The sequence below is a fragment of the Amblyomma mixtum genome, chromosome 9 (genome assembly GCF_055824585.1).
Source record: "Amblyomma mixtum isolate Tamu chromosome 9, ASM5582458v1, whole genome shotgun sequence".
Lineage (NCBI taxonomy): Eukaryota > Metazoa > Arthropoda > Arachnida > Ixodida > Ixodidae > Amblyomma > Amblyomma mixtum.
Window position 1 is genome coordinate 8,737,811 of NC_143020.1, and position 11,537 is coordinate 8,749,347.

General features: G+C 54.6%; 1 protein-coding gene and 1 pseudogene across 1 annotated transcript in view; both read right to left on the minus strand.

Moving 5' to 3' along the window:
• LOC149328236 (uncharacterized) overlaps positions 1-9,687 on the minus strand; it is a 42,006-nt pseudogene extending 32,319 nt beyond the window's left edge.
• LOC149328233 (uncharacterized) overlaps positions 1-11,537 on the minus strand; it is a 230,728-nt gene that overhangs the window by 157,816 nt on the left and 61,375 nt on the right. The gene's annotated exons all lie outside the window — the stretch shown is intronic.

Sequence of the window (11,537 nt, forward strand, 5' to 3'; positions counted from 1 at the left end):
AAGGGCGCAGCTTGCGGTAATGTACTGTAAAGCACAATATTGTTTTACAATTGGGCTTCCCTTTGAAAAATACCAAAGAAAAATGGCAATGTAAAAAAAGGTAATATAAACAAAAGGAAATAATGAGAGGCTTTGCAAGTATGGGCCTCAGCAAGGGCTCACACAAGGTGCGGTAAGGTCATCCCTGAGGCAACGTGATACTGCCAAAATTACCTGGCAATGTTGCAATGTTGCACGGGTTACACTTACTGAAAGGAGAAAATTAAGAAAGTACGGAGGCTGGAACACATCTTAAGCTGGTACTGGTGAATCATTGTGCATTTTGAGGGACTGTTCTGCTACCGTATACGCCTGTGCACACAGACAGGGAAGCTACTGGTAAAGCGTTGTTTGGTAACTGTCATCACTGATTACTTAGTTAAATATGGGGTCCTTCACTCCATGCAAGGACACTGGCATGAAAGCTACAAACTGCTAGAAATGAAAAGGTGCACGTCATTCAGACACCTGCCCTCGGCCATTGTTTATGAGACATTGGACGCATACCTAGCACACTTCCCCCCTTTTTCTGCATCTCTGGAGGCATCTGCATATATCATATAGCGTAAAAAGAATTTTTTCCATCTTTTTATTCTTTCGTCCTTCCCATAGCACAATGTATCCAACACAAGCCTAGCTAAATTCTCCGCTTTTCTAATTTCCGCTTTTCTTTCACTGAAGTGTCTAAAGATACACCTGCCAGACTGTTCATTCTCACTGAGCGTACGGCGGATGTAGCTGCCGGCCCATGGCTAAATCTCGTCCAACGTGATAGTGGATGCGGCCAGCCAGTGCACTACTGCTGCGTGCAACACTCTTCTCTGCGAAGCATTTGCAAGTTGCATGCCACATATTGTGACTTTCGAGGAGCTTCAAAGGGAAGTTTTCCCATTCTTATATCGCCGGCTGTCATTCAGATGAAGTAAAACAAGCCTAGCACTCCCACAAAATATCAGATATATCGCCCCAGTTCACATATGTAAGCAGCAAGTTACACGGCGTGCACCAGCAGCTTGGTGCTTTCGCACTGATCTTGTAATCTGTCACCTCTGCTCATAGTTTAAGCAAGTTATCATCAGCACTGAAGCACAGCAGAATGCTTGCTTGATCGAGCGCCTATGCTCTGCACAGCACGCATGTCCCTAGATGCACCTATCCGTATTACATAAGAAACATAATGGTAGCTGTTTTTTATCATTAGATATGGTTTGGTTTATTGGTGTGTAACGTCCCAAAGCGACTCAGGCTGTGAGAGACGCCGTAGTGAAGGGCTCCGGAAATTTCGACCACCTTGGGTTCTTTAACGTGCACTGACATTGCGCAGTACACGGGCCTCAACAATTTCGCCTCCATCGAAATTTGGCCGCCGCGGTTGGGATCAAACCCGCGTCCTTCGGGTAAGCAGCCGAGCGCACTAGCCACTGAGCCCCCGCGGCAGGTATCACCACATATAATATTCATCTTTAAAATAGTTGTATTATCCCTCACAGCCATGCCAAAGCAATAGTATGGGGAATTTATTTACATCGTTGACCTAGGTGACTCAAAGAGATACTCCACCACAATACACAAGAACATAGTGGAGGAGCAACCACAAAGCAGGAAGCATGTACAGACCACTTTCGGGCCAACATTGACATTTCTGAGGGGAATACAAGGAAAGTGCCTAGCTCGCTGCTTGGTCTTTCAGGCGGAAATTTGCACATAGTGAGTGGTTAAAGCTTAGGGCCCCTCTCAGCCAATGCCACACACCACACGTGTATTTGGAGCACCGATCCCGCACGCGCACTCAGCTTCGACTGAGGGACAGCGGATCGGCGCAAGTAAACAAACCTTCAAGTTCACAAAGCGGACTTCGGCGCACGAGAGAAAAGCACACATGTGCACCGTGCTGCATGGAAATAGCCAGGAATAATTTTGCAGTTCACACACCCTAACCAAACGACATGTGGCAAATGGTGCAACCGGAGAACATGGTGTTTGTCATGCGATCAAGCAGTTCATTGCATGGAGCTCTCACAGCATGTGCGCCAAACACCAATTGGCCCATTGGGGGCAGTGAGTAAACATTCTTGAGCCCAAGGTATGACTAATCCTGATAGAATTCAAAGGAGCACTATGAGAGTAAATCGAGCAGACTGCCGGGCAAGAATCAAATGGCCGGACTTTTAAAAACACAGTCAGATTTGTCCGATGTATTTGGAAAAAAATGCTCCGGGTCTATCCGACGTACTAAGGGGAGGAAATGCACCGGGTCCTTCCGGCGTACATTTAGCCACAGCCTTCTCTCGCAGTCAGTAGCAAGAGCAAAGCGTACAAAAATTTCACTGCACTATTTAATAACCCCATTGTGAGTTATATAGACAAAAGACTTAGCAGATGAATGCAATTCCAAAAGATGTTGGAGCTAAAGAAGATTATTTTTTAACAGAACTCACAAAATGACTGCTAACGTGAACAAGGAAGCCTCGTTGACTTGGTGTGCTCAAAACTTTGGCTGCAAAAATGAAGCACTGTGGTTGCAAAGGCTTGTACACTTACACCATGATTTCAGTCATGTTGACTGACATGATAAGTACAAACACCATGCATGACCCGCCACTAAACAAGGGTGTCAAGCAAGCTTTCTTCCAGTTCCCTGACTTTTTCATGGTTTCCCCGACTATTTAAGTCAAAATCCTCTGACCACTGAAGAGGCGGGAAAACACAGCGGCCAATGGAAATGGACAGTATACATGATCTATTCACACAAAAAACTATATACTGAAACTTCAAACGCTGCAATCAAAAATAGATTTGCTCTTATTTGAGGCAGCTGATTTCTTCTTGAAGAAAGCCCAGCTTCAATGCGACTTATGAAGCTATCTTTGCTTTTTCTGTCCCATTTCTCTAACACAGGTGGTCAACATAGCCTTTACTCTTCTGAGCATACGTTGTCTCCACTAAGTGTGTTCATATTTCAAATTGAACAAGGAAGCCTCCGCCGCGGTGGCTCAGCGGTTATGGTGCTCGCCTGCTGACCCAAAAGACGCGGGTTCGATCCCGGCCGCGGCGGCTAGAATTTCTTTGGAGGAGAAATTCTAGAGGCCCGTGTACTGTGCGATGTCAGTCGACGTTAAAGAACCCCAGGTGGTCGAAATTTCCGGAGCCCTCCACTACGGCGTCTCTCATGGCCTTAGTCGCTTTGGGACGTTAAACCCCATAAACCAAACCAAACCATATTTCAAATTTTAATTTTAAAGCGCAGAGTATTAAAAACTGGCTTAGATTACAAGACAAATGTGTTTCCACATAATACAGCAATGAAAAGAACCAGACATTAGACGAATATTTAAATCCTCATCATTTAAACTATCCAAACACCGATTAAGCACCATAAAATACAAAATATAGCATACCCTCCAAATAACGCCAGAAACACATCAGCTGCAAGAGCTCAAGATCAAAGAAGCTCCAGCAGCCGTAGTGTAAATGCGATCAAACTATCACAAAGTTCATCGCACAGTTACACGAACAAAAGTCCTCATACTTACTAATAGCGAAAGAATGCTGACAATTTCTGTTAAGTACAAGGCAGAACAGCGCAAGCTACACAAGCACAAGAAAGTAGACAAAAACACACAGCGCTGACTTACAACTGAAGGTTTATTTTTCCAGACACTTCGGTAAATACACAGCAGCATCAAGAAAATAAAAGGAACCGAGTCTGATAAACAGCCATCGCCGCCAGAGATCACACAGGAGAACTCAGATCATCCAGCTACCGATAATAACTGCAATTCTTTATCTATAAGGGCTATGGAGGGGGTGCTGACACAACTTTCTTTAAGATGCGCGATTTTCACGGCTTCAATGATTTCACGAGTGGTTTTGTCATCGCACCTGCGCAGCACACTGGTGTTACCTAGCTCAGGGACACATTTACAGCCGCCGCGGTGGCTCAGCGGTTATGGTGCTCGGCTGCTGACCCAAAAGACGCGGGTTCGATCCCGGCCGCGGCGGCTAGAATTTCTTTGGAGGAGAAATTCTAGAGGCCCGTGTACTGTGCGATGTCAGTGCACGTTAAAGAACCCCAGGTGGTCGAAATTTCCGGAGCCCTCCACTACGGCGTCTCTCATAGCCTTAGTCGCTTTGGGACGTTAACCCCATAAACCAAACCAAACGACACATTTACAATCTCGGAAGTGAATGCCCAGATGGCCTGAGAGTCGTCGCGTCACATTGTAATTATGCTCGGACAATCTCTTATTAAGGCACCTGCCGGTTTGGCCTAGGTATGCATGGCCGCAAGACAAGGGGATAGAATACACAACGCCCTGAGCACAGGAAACGAACCGATCGCGATGGTTTATGGTGCATCCTGTGTGCTCACGACCCATTTGATTAACGCGCTTGCAGGGGCTTGACAAGCGATCCGGAGCTGAAAATAAAACAACTATTTCTACTCTTTTTCCTATCTTTCTTAAGTCGTTTGAGATCCCATGTGCGTAGGGAATGACTGCAATCTACCCTATCTCTTATTCTTTATTTTTTTACACTCTCAACAAGGCCTCAGCCACTGAGGATAAGAGGTTCAGCGGGTAACCAGCCTGCTGTAATCGGCGCGTCTGAGCTAAAAAGTTTGTGGTTGCAGGATTTCTTTAATGCATTTTTAAAGCATGAATTGCTGATGCTGCGCTTAACTGCTTCGAATGCGCTGAGTCAAAAGGGAGAAGAGGTTTGTTGGCCCAAGGCTCAAAGGCCCAGCACAGCAGACGTGATTGTGGTAAATATATTCCTAATTCTAAGTCCGGCACGCACTCACGCACTCACTCACTCCCGAGAGATCACGCCGTCGTCACGCGCTGGGAGAAGGGAACGATGCCAACCACGTAGCGCAGACGCCGAAATGTCCATGAGCGGCGTTCGCGCGCGTTTCGAACGCGCGTTCACACTCGGTGTACGGGAAACGCTCGCTGCTGCTGCTGCTGCTGCTGCTGCTGCTGCTGCTGCTGCTGCTGCTGCTGCTGCTGCTGCTGCTGCTGCTGCTGCTGCTGCTGCTGCTGCTGCTGCTGCTGCTGCTGCTGCTGCTGCTGCTGCTGCTGCTGCTGCTGCTGCTGCTGCTGCTGCTGCTGCTGCTGCTGCTGCTGCTGCTGCTGCTGCTGCTGCTGCTGCTGCTGCTGCTGCTGCTGCTGCTGCTGCTGCTGCTGCTGCTGCTGCTGCTGCTGCTGCTGCTGCTGCTGCTGCTGCTGCTGCTGCTGCTGCTGCTGCTGCTGCTGCTGCTGCTGCTGCTGCTGCTGCTGCTGCTGCTGCTGCTGCTGCTGCTGCTGCTGCTGCTGCTGCTGCTGCTGCTGCTGCTGCTGCTGCTGCTGCTGCTGCTGCTGCTGCTGCTGCTGCTGCTGCTGCTGCTGCTGCTGCTGCTGCTGCTGCTGCTGCTGCTGCTGCTGCTGCTGCTGCTGCTGCTGCTGCTGCTGCTGCTGCTGCTGCTGCTGCTGCTGCTGCTGCTGCTGCTGCTGCTGCTGCTGCTGCTGCTGCTGCTGCTGCTGCTGCTGCTGCTGCTGCTGCTGCTGCTGCTGCTGCTGCTGCTGCTGCTGCTGCTGCTGCTGCTGCTGCTGCTGCTGCTGCTGCTGCTGCTGCTGCTGCTGCTGCTGCTGCTGCTGCTGCTGCTGCTGCTGCTGCTGCTGCTGCTGCTGCTGCTGCTGCTGCTGCTGCTGCTGCTGCTGCTGCTGCTGCTGCTGCTGCTGCTGCTGCTGCTGCTGCTGCTGCTGCTGCTGCTGCTGCTGCTGCTGCTGCTGCTGCTGCTGCTGCTGCTGCTGCTGCTGCTGCTGCTGCTGCTGCTGCTGCTGCTGCTGCTGCTGCTGCTGCTGCTGCTGCTGCTGCTGCTGCTGCTGCTGCTGCTGCTGCTGCTGCTGCTGCTGCTGCTGCTGCTGCTGCTGCTGCTGCTGCTGCTGCTGCTGCTGCTGCTGCTGCTGCTGCTGCTGCTGCTGCTGCTGCTGCTGCTGCTGCTGCTGCTGCTGCTGCTGCTGCTGCTGCTGCTGCTGCTGCTGCTGCTGCTGCTGCTGCTGCTGCTGCTGCTGCTGCTGCTGCTGCTGCTGCTGCTGCTGCTGCTGCTGCTGCTGCTGCTGCTGCTGCTGCTGCTGCTGCTGCTGCTGCTGCTGCTGCTGCTGCTGCTGCTGCTGCTGCTGCTGCTGCTGCTGCTGCTGCTGCTGCTGCTGCTGCTGCTGCTGCTGCTGCTGCTGCTGCTGCTGCTGCTGCTGCTGCTGCTGCTGCTGCTGCTGCTGCTGCTGCTGCTGCTGCTGCTGCTGCTGCTGCTGCTGCTGCTGCTGCTGCTGCTGCTGCTGCTGCTGCTGCTGCTGCTGCTGCTGCTGCTGCTGCTGCTGCTGCTGCTGCTGCTGCTGCTGCTGCTGCTGCTGCTGCTGCTGCTGCTGCTGCTGCTGCTGCTGCTGCTGCTGCTGCTGCTGCTGCTGCTGCTGCTGCTGCTGCTGCTGCTGCTGCTGCTGCTGCTGCTGCTGCTGCTGCTGCTGCTGCTGCTGCTGCTGCTGCTGCTGCTGCTGCTGCTGCTGCTGCTGCTGCTGCTGCTGCTGCTGCTGCTGCTGCTGCTGCTGCTGCTGCTGCTGCTGCTGCTGCTGCTGCTGCTGCTGCTGCTGCTGCTGCTGCTGCTGCTGCTGCTGCTGCTGCTGCTGCTGCTGCTGCTGCTGCTGCTGCTGCTGCTGCTGCTGCTGCTGCTGCTGCTGCTGCTGCTGCTGCTGCTGCTGCTGCTGCTGCTGCTGCTGCTGCTGCTGCTGCTGCTGCTGCTGCTGCTGCTGCTGCTGCTGCTGCTGCTGCTGCTGCTGCTGCTGCTGCTGCTGCTGCTGCTGCTGCTGCTGCTGCTGCTGCTGCTGCTGCTGCTGCTGCTGCTGCTGCTGCTGCTGCTGCTGCTGCTGCTGCTGCTGCTGCTGCTGCTGCTGCTGCTGCTGCTGCTGCTGCTGCTGCTGCTGCTGCTGCTGCTGCTGCTGCTGCTGCTGCTGCTGCTGCTGCTGCTGCTGCTGCTGCTGCTGCTGCTGCTGCTGCTGCTGCTGCTGCTGCTGCTGCTGCTGCTGCTGCTGCTGCTGCTGCTGCTGCTGCTGCTGCTGCTGCTGCTGCTGCTGCTGCTGCTGCTGCTGCTGCTGCTGCTGCTGCTGCTGCTGCTGCTGCTGCTGCTGCTGCTGCTGCTGCTGCTGCTGCTGCTGCTGCTGCTGCTGCTGCTGCTGCTGCTGCTGCTGCTGCTGCTGCTGCTGCTGCTGCTGCTGCTGCTGCTGCTGCTGCTGCTGCTGCTGCTGCTGCTGCTGCTGCTGCTGCTGCTGCTGCTGCTGCTGCTGCTGCTGCTGCTGCTGCTGCTGCTGCTGCTGCTGCTGCTGCTGCTGCTGCTGCTGCTGCTGCTGCTGCTGCTGCTGCTGCTGCTGCTGCTGCTGCTGCTGCTGCTGCTGCTGCTGCTGCTGCTGCTGCTGCTGCTGCTGCTGCTGCTGCTGCTGCTGCTGCTGCTGCTGCTGCTGCTGCTGCTGCTGCTGCTGCTGCTGCTGCTGCTGCTGCTGCTGCTGCTGCTGCTGCTGCTGCTGCTGCTGCTGCTGCTGCTGCTGCTGCTGCTGCTGCTGCTGCTGCTGCTGCTGCTGCTGCTGCTGCTGCTGCTGCTGCTGCTGCTGCTGCTGCTGCTGCTGCTGCTGCTGCTGCTGCTGCTGCTGCTGCTGCTGCTGCTGCTGCTGCTGCTGCTGCTGCTGCTGCTGCTGCTGCTGCTGCTGCTGCTGCTGCTGCTGCTGCTGCTGCTGCTGCTGCTGCTGCTGCTGCTGCTGCTGCTGCTGCTGCTGCTGCTGCTGCTGCTGCTGCTGCTGCTGCTGCTGCTGCTGCTGCTGCTGCTGCTGCTGCTGCTGCTGCTGCTGCTGCTGCTGCTGCTGCTGCTGCTGCTGCTGCTGCTGCTGCTGCTGCTGCTGCTGCTGCTGCTGCTGCTGCTGCTGCTGCTGCTGCTGCTGCTGCTGCTGCTGCTGCTGCTGCTGCTGCTGCTGCTGCTGCTGCTGCTGCTGCTGCTGCTGCTGCTGCTGCTGCTGCTGCTGCTGCTGCTGCTGCTGCTGCTGCTGCTGCTGCTGCTGCTGCTGCTGCTGCTGCTGCTGCTGCTGCTGCTGCTGCTGCTGCTGCTGCTGCTGCTGCTGCTGCTGCTGCTGCTGCTGCTGCTGCTGCTGCTGCTGCTGCTGCTGCTGCTGCTGCTGCTGCTGCTGCTGCTGCTGCTGCTGCTGCTGCTGCTGCTGCTGCTGCTGCTGCTGCTGCTGCTGCTGCTGCTGCTGCTGCTGCTGCTGCTGCTGCTGCTGCTGCTGCTGCTGCTGCTGCTGCTGCTGCTGCTGCTGCTGCTGCTGCTGCTGCTGCTGCTGCTGCTGCTGCTGCTGCTGCTGCTGCTGCTGCTGCTGCTGCTGCTGCTGCTGCTGCTGCTGCTGCTGCTGCTGCTGCTGCTGCTGCTGCTGCTGCTGCTGCTGCTGCTGCTGCTGCTGCTGCTGCTGCTGCTGCTGCTGCTGCTGCTGCTGCTGCTGCTGCTGCTGCTGCTTGGTCGACATTTTTCCGATGCGAACCCACCGAGCCTGTGCGCTCTATCGATCAAAATTTGAGAGGACGGAATTTCCAAGCAGGATGAAAGAACCTTGACTAGCTTTTATTCTCACTGAGCCCAGGACTCTGATTGCGTGTCAGGTATGCCATAGAACAGAAGGTTATCGCGTCGCTGCCTGTCTTCAAGTTCAGACAGGCGCGCGCGCAGCTGAGAGTTTTCACTACAAAGTTGGGCAACTGCTGAAAAGGATGTACTTCCTTCTCGATTTCGTCAATGGTAACAGTTTTGCGCTCAACGTCAGTTAATCTTTTGTTCATTTCGCTCAAATTTTCTTCTAACTTCAGCTGGGACTTCTTACGATCATCAATAGACTTTATGAAAGCCTTTTGGTCCAGTTGCATTTTCGCAGTTCGTGTGTTCAAAGTCTCTAGTATTGCAAACATATCTTCTAACTGCTTAGACTGGACGTCAGGAAGAGAATCCTGTACCTGATGCCTCGTGTTAGGCCCAGTGTTGAGCTCGACGTCCCCGGACAACGCTAGCAGCTGGTTTACAATATGAAAGCATTCACTGAACACACAAAGCAAAACTCCCGGGCGTGGGAACAGCAACAGGCACACATCATTTGATTTCTTAGCGTACAGGGAAGTAACAGAACTAACCTGGACGAAGAAGCAGAGCGGATTAGGTGGCCGCATCCTGGTGCTGTTCTCACGCCCACTAAGGGCGCCGGGGGCCCGCCAGCTGTTCATATAGGCAGCAAATGATGTCGCTGTTGATCTGGATCTTTCATGCGATGGAGGGACGGCGATGAAAATGTGCCGGTCTTGCGGGCATGCGGCATCACACGTGTCGTTGAAGTGGCAGGGCAGCTTGCTGATCTCATGGGTAGGTGACGATAGCGGGGCATTGCTGAACAGAGCCCATGCCGTAACCTGGACGAAGAAGCAGAGCGGATTAGGTGGCCGCATCCTGGTGCTGTTCTCACGCCCACTAAGGGCGCCGGGGGCCCGCCAGCTGTTCATATAGGCAGCAAATGATGTCGCTGTTGATCTGGATCTTTCATGCGATGGAGGGACGGCGATGAAAATGTGCCGGTCTTGCGGGCATGCGGCATCACACGTGTCGTTGAAGTGGCAGGGCAGATGGCTGATCTCATGGGTAGGTGACGATAGCGGGGCATTGCTGAACAGAGCCCATGCCGTAACCTGGACGAAGAAGCAGAGCGGATTAGGTGGCCGCATCCTGGTGCTGTTCTCACGCCCACTAAGGGCGCCGGGGGCCCGCCAGCTGTTCATATAGGCAGCAAATGATGTCGCTGTTGATCTGGATCTTTCATGCGATGGAGGGACGGCGATGAAAATGTGCCGGTCTTGCGGGCATGCGGCATCACACGTGTCGTTGAAGTGGCAGGGCAGCTTGCTGATCTCATGGGTAGGTGACGATAGCGGGGCATTGCTGAACAGAGCCCATGCCGTAACCTGGACGAAGAAGCAGAGCGGATTAGGTGGCCGCATCCTGGTGCTGTTCTCACGCCCACTAAGGGCGCCGGGGGCCCGCCAGCTGTTCATATAGGCAGCAAATGATGTCGCTGTTGATCTGGATCTTTCATGCGATGGAGGGACGGCGATGAAAATGTGCCGGTCTTGCGGGCATGCGGCATCACACGTGTCGTTGAAGTGGCAGGGCAGATGGCTGATCTCATGGGTAGGTGACGATAGCGGGGCATTGCTGAACAGAGCCCATGCCGTAACCTGGACGAAGAAGCAGAGCGGATTAGGTGGCCGCATCCTGGTGCTGTTCTCACGCCCACTAAGGGCGCCGGGGGCCCGCCAGCTGTTCATATAGGCAGCAAATGATGTCGCTGTTGATCTGGATCTTTCATGCGATGGAGGGACGGCGATGAAAATGTGCCGGTCTTGCGGGCATGCGGCATCACACGTGTCGTTGAAGTGGCAGGGCAGCTTGCTGATCTCATGGGTAGGTGACGATAGCGGGGCATTGCTGAACAGAGCCCATGCCGTAACCTGGACGAAGAAGCAGAGCGGATTAGGTGGCCGCATCCTGGTGCTGTTCTCACGCCCACTAAGGGCGCCGGGGGCCCGCCAGCTGTTCATATAGGCAGCAAATGATGTCGCTGTTGATCTGGATCTTTCATGCGATGGAGGGATGGCGATGAAAATGTGCCGGTCTTGCGGGCATGCGGCATCACACGTGTCGTTGAAGTGGCAGGGCAGCTTGCTGATCTCATGGGTAGGTGACGATAGCGGGGCATTGCTGAACAGAGCCCATGCCGTAACCTGGACGAAGAAGCAGAGCGGATTAGGTGGCCGCATCCTGGTGCTGTTCTCACGCCCACTAAGGGCGCCGGGGGCCCGCCAGCTGTTCATATAGGCAGCAAATGATGTCGCTGTTGATCTGGATCTTTCATGCGATGGAGGGACGGCGATGAAAATGTGCCGGTCTTGCGGGCATGCGGCATCACACGTGTCGTTGAAGTGGCAGGGCAGCTTGCTGATCTCATGGGTAGGTGACGATAGCGGGGCATTGCTGAACAGAGCCCATGCCGTAACCTGGACGAAGAAGCAGAGCGGATTAGGTGGCCGCATCCTGGTGCTGTTCTCACGCCCACTCAAACTATCGTTCATGCCGGTAAAAATGTGCACCACTCACCTTGTGTGCGAACGGTCTGATCGGTGAAAATCACGGACACAGCACGACGGTATTATCCTAGCTCACCGCGAATCACGTCCATGCCGTCAATGGATGAATGCAGGACCGCAGCAAATAGGAGTGCTTCTCATTCTGCGCGCTAATATTACACATAGAAACTTTTTGACGCTTAAAATATGTAACGTGATTGATGAAAGGTGGCAAAGGTTTTTCGGATCACTTTTTTTGTGTAACGGCGGTGCTCACGTGACCCGTTCGGTGAAATGGGGGTGTTGCGGCTCCAAGAACAGAAAATTAC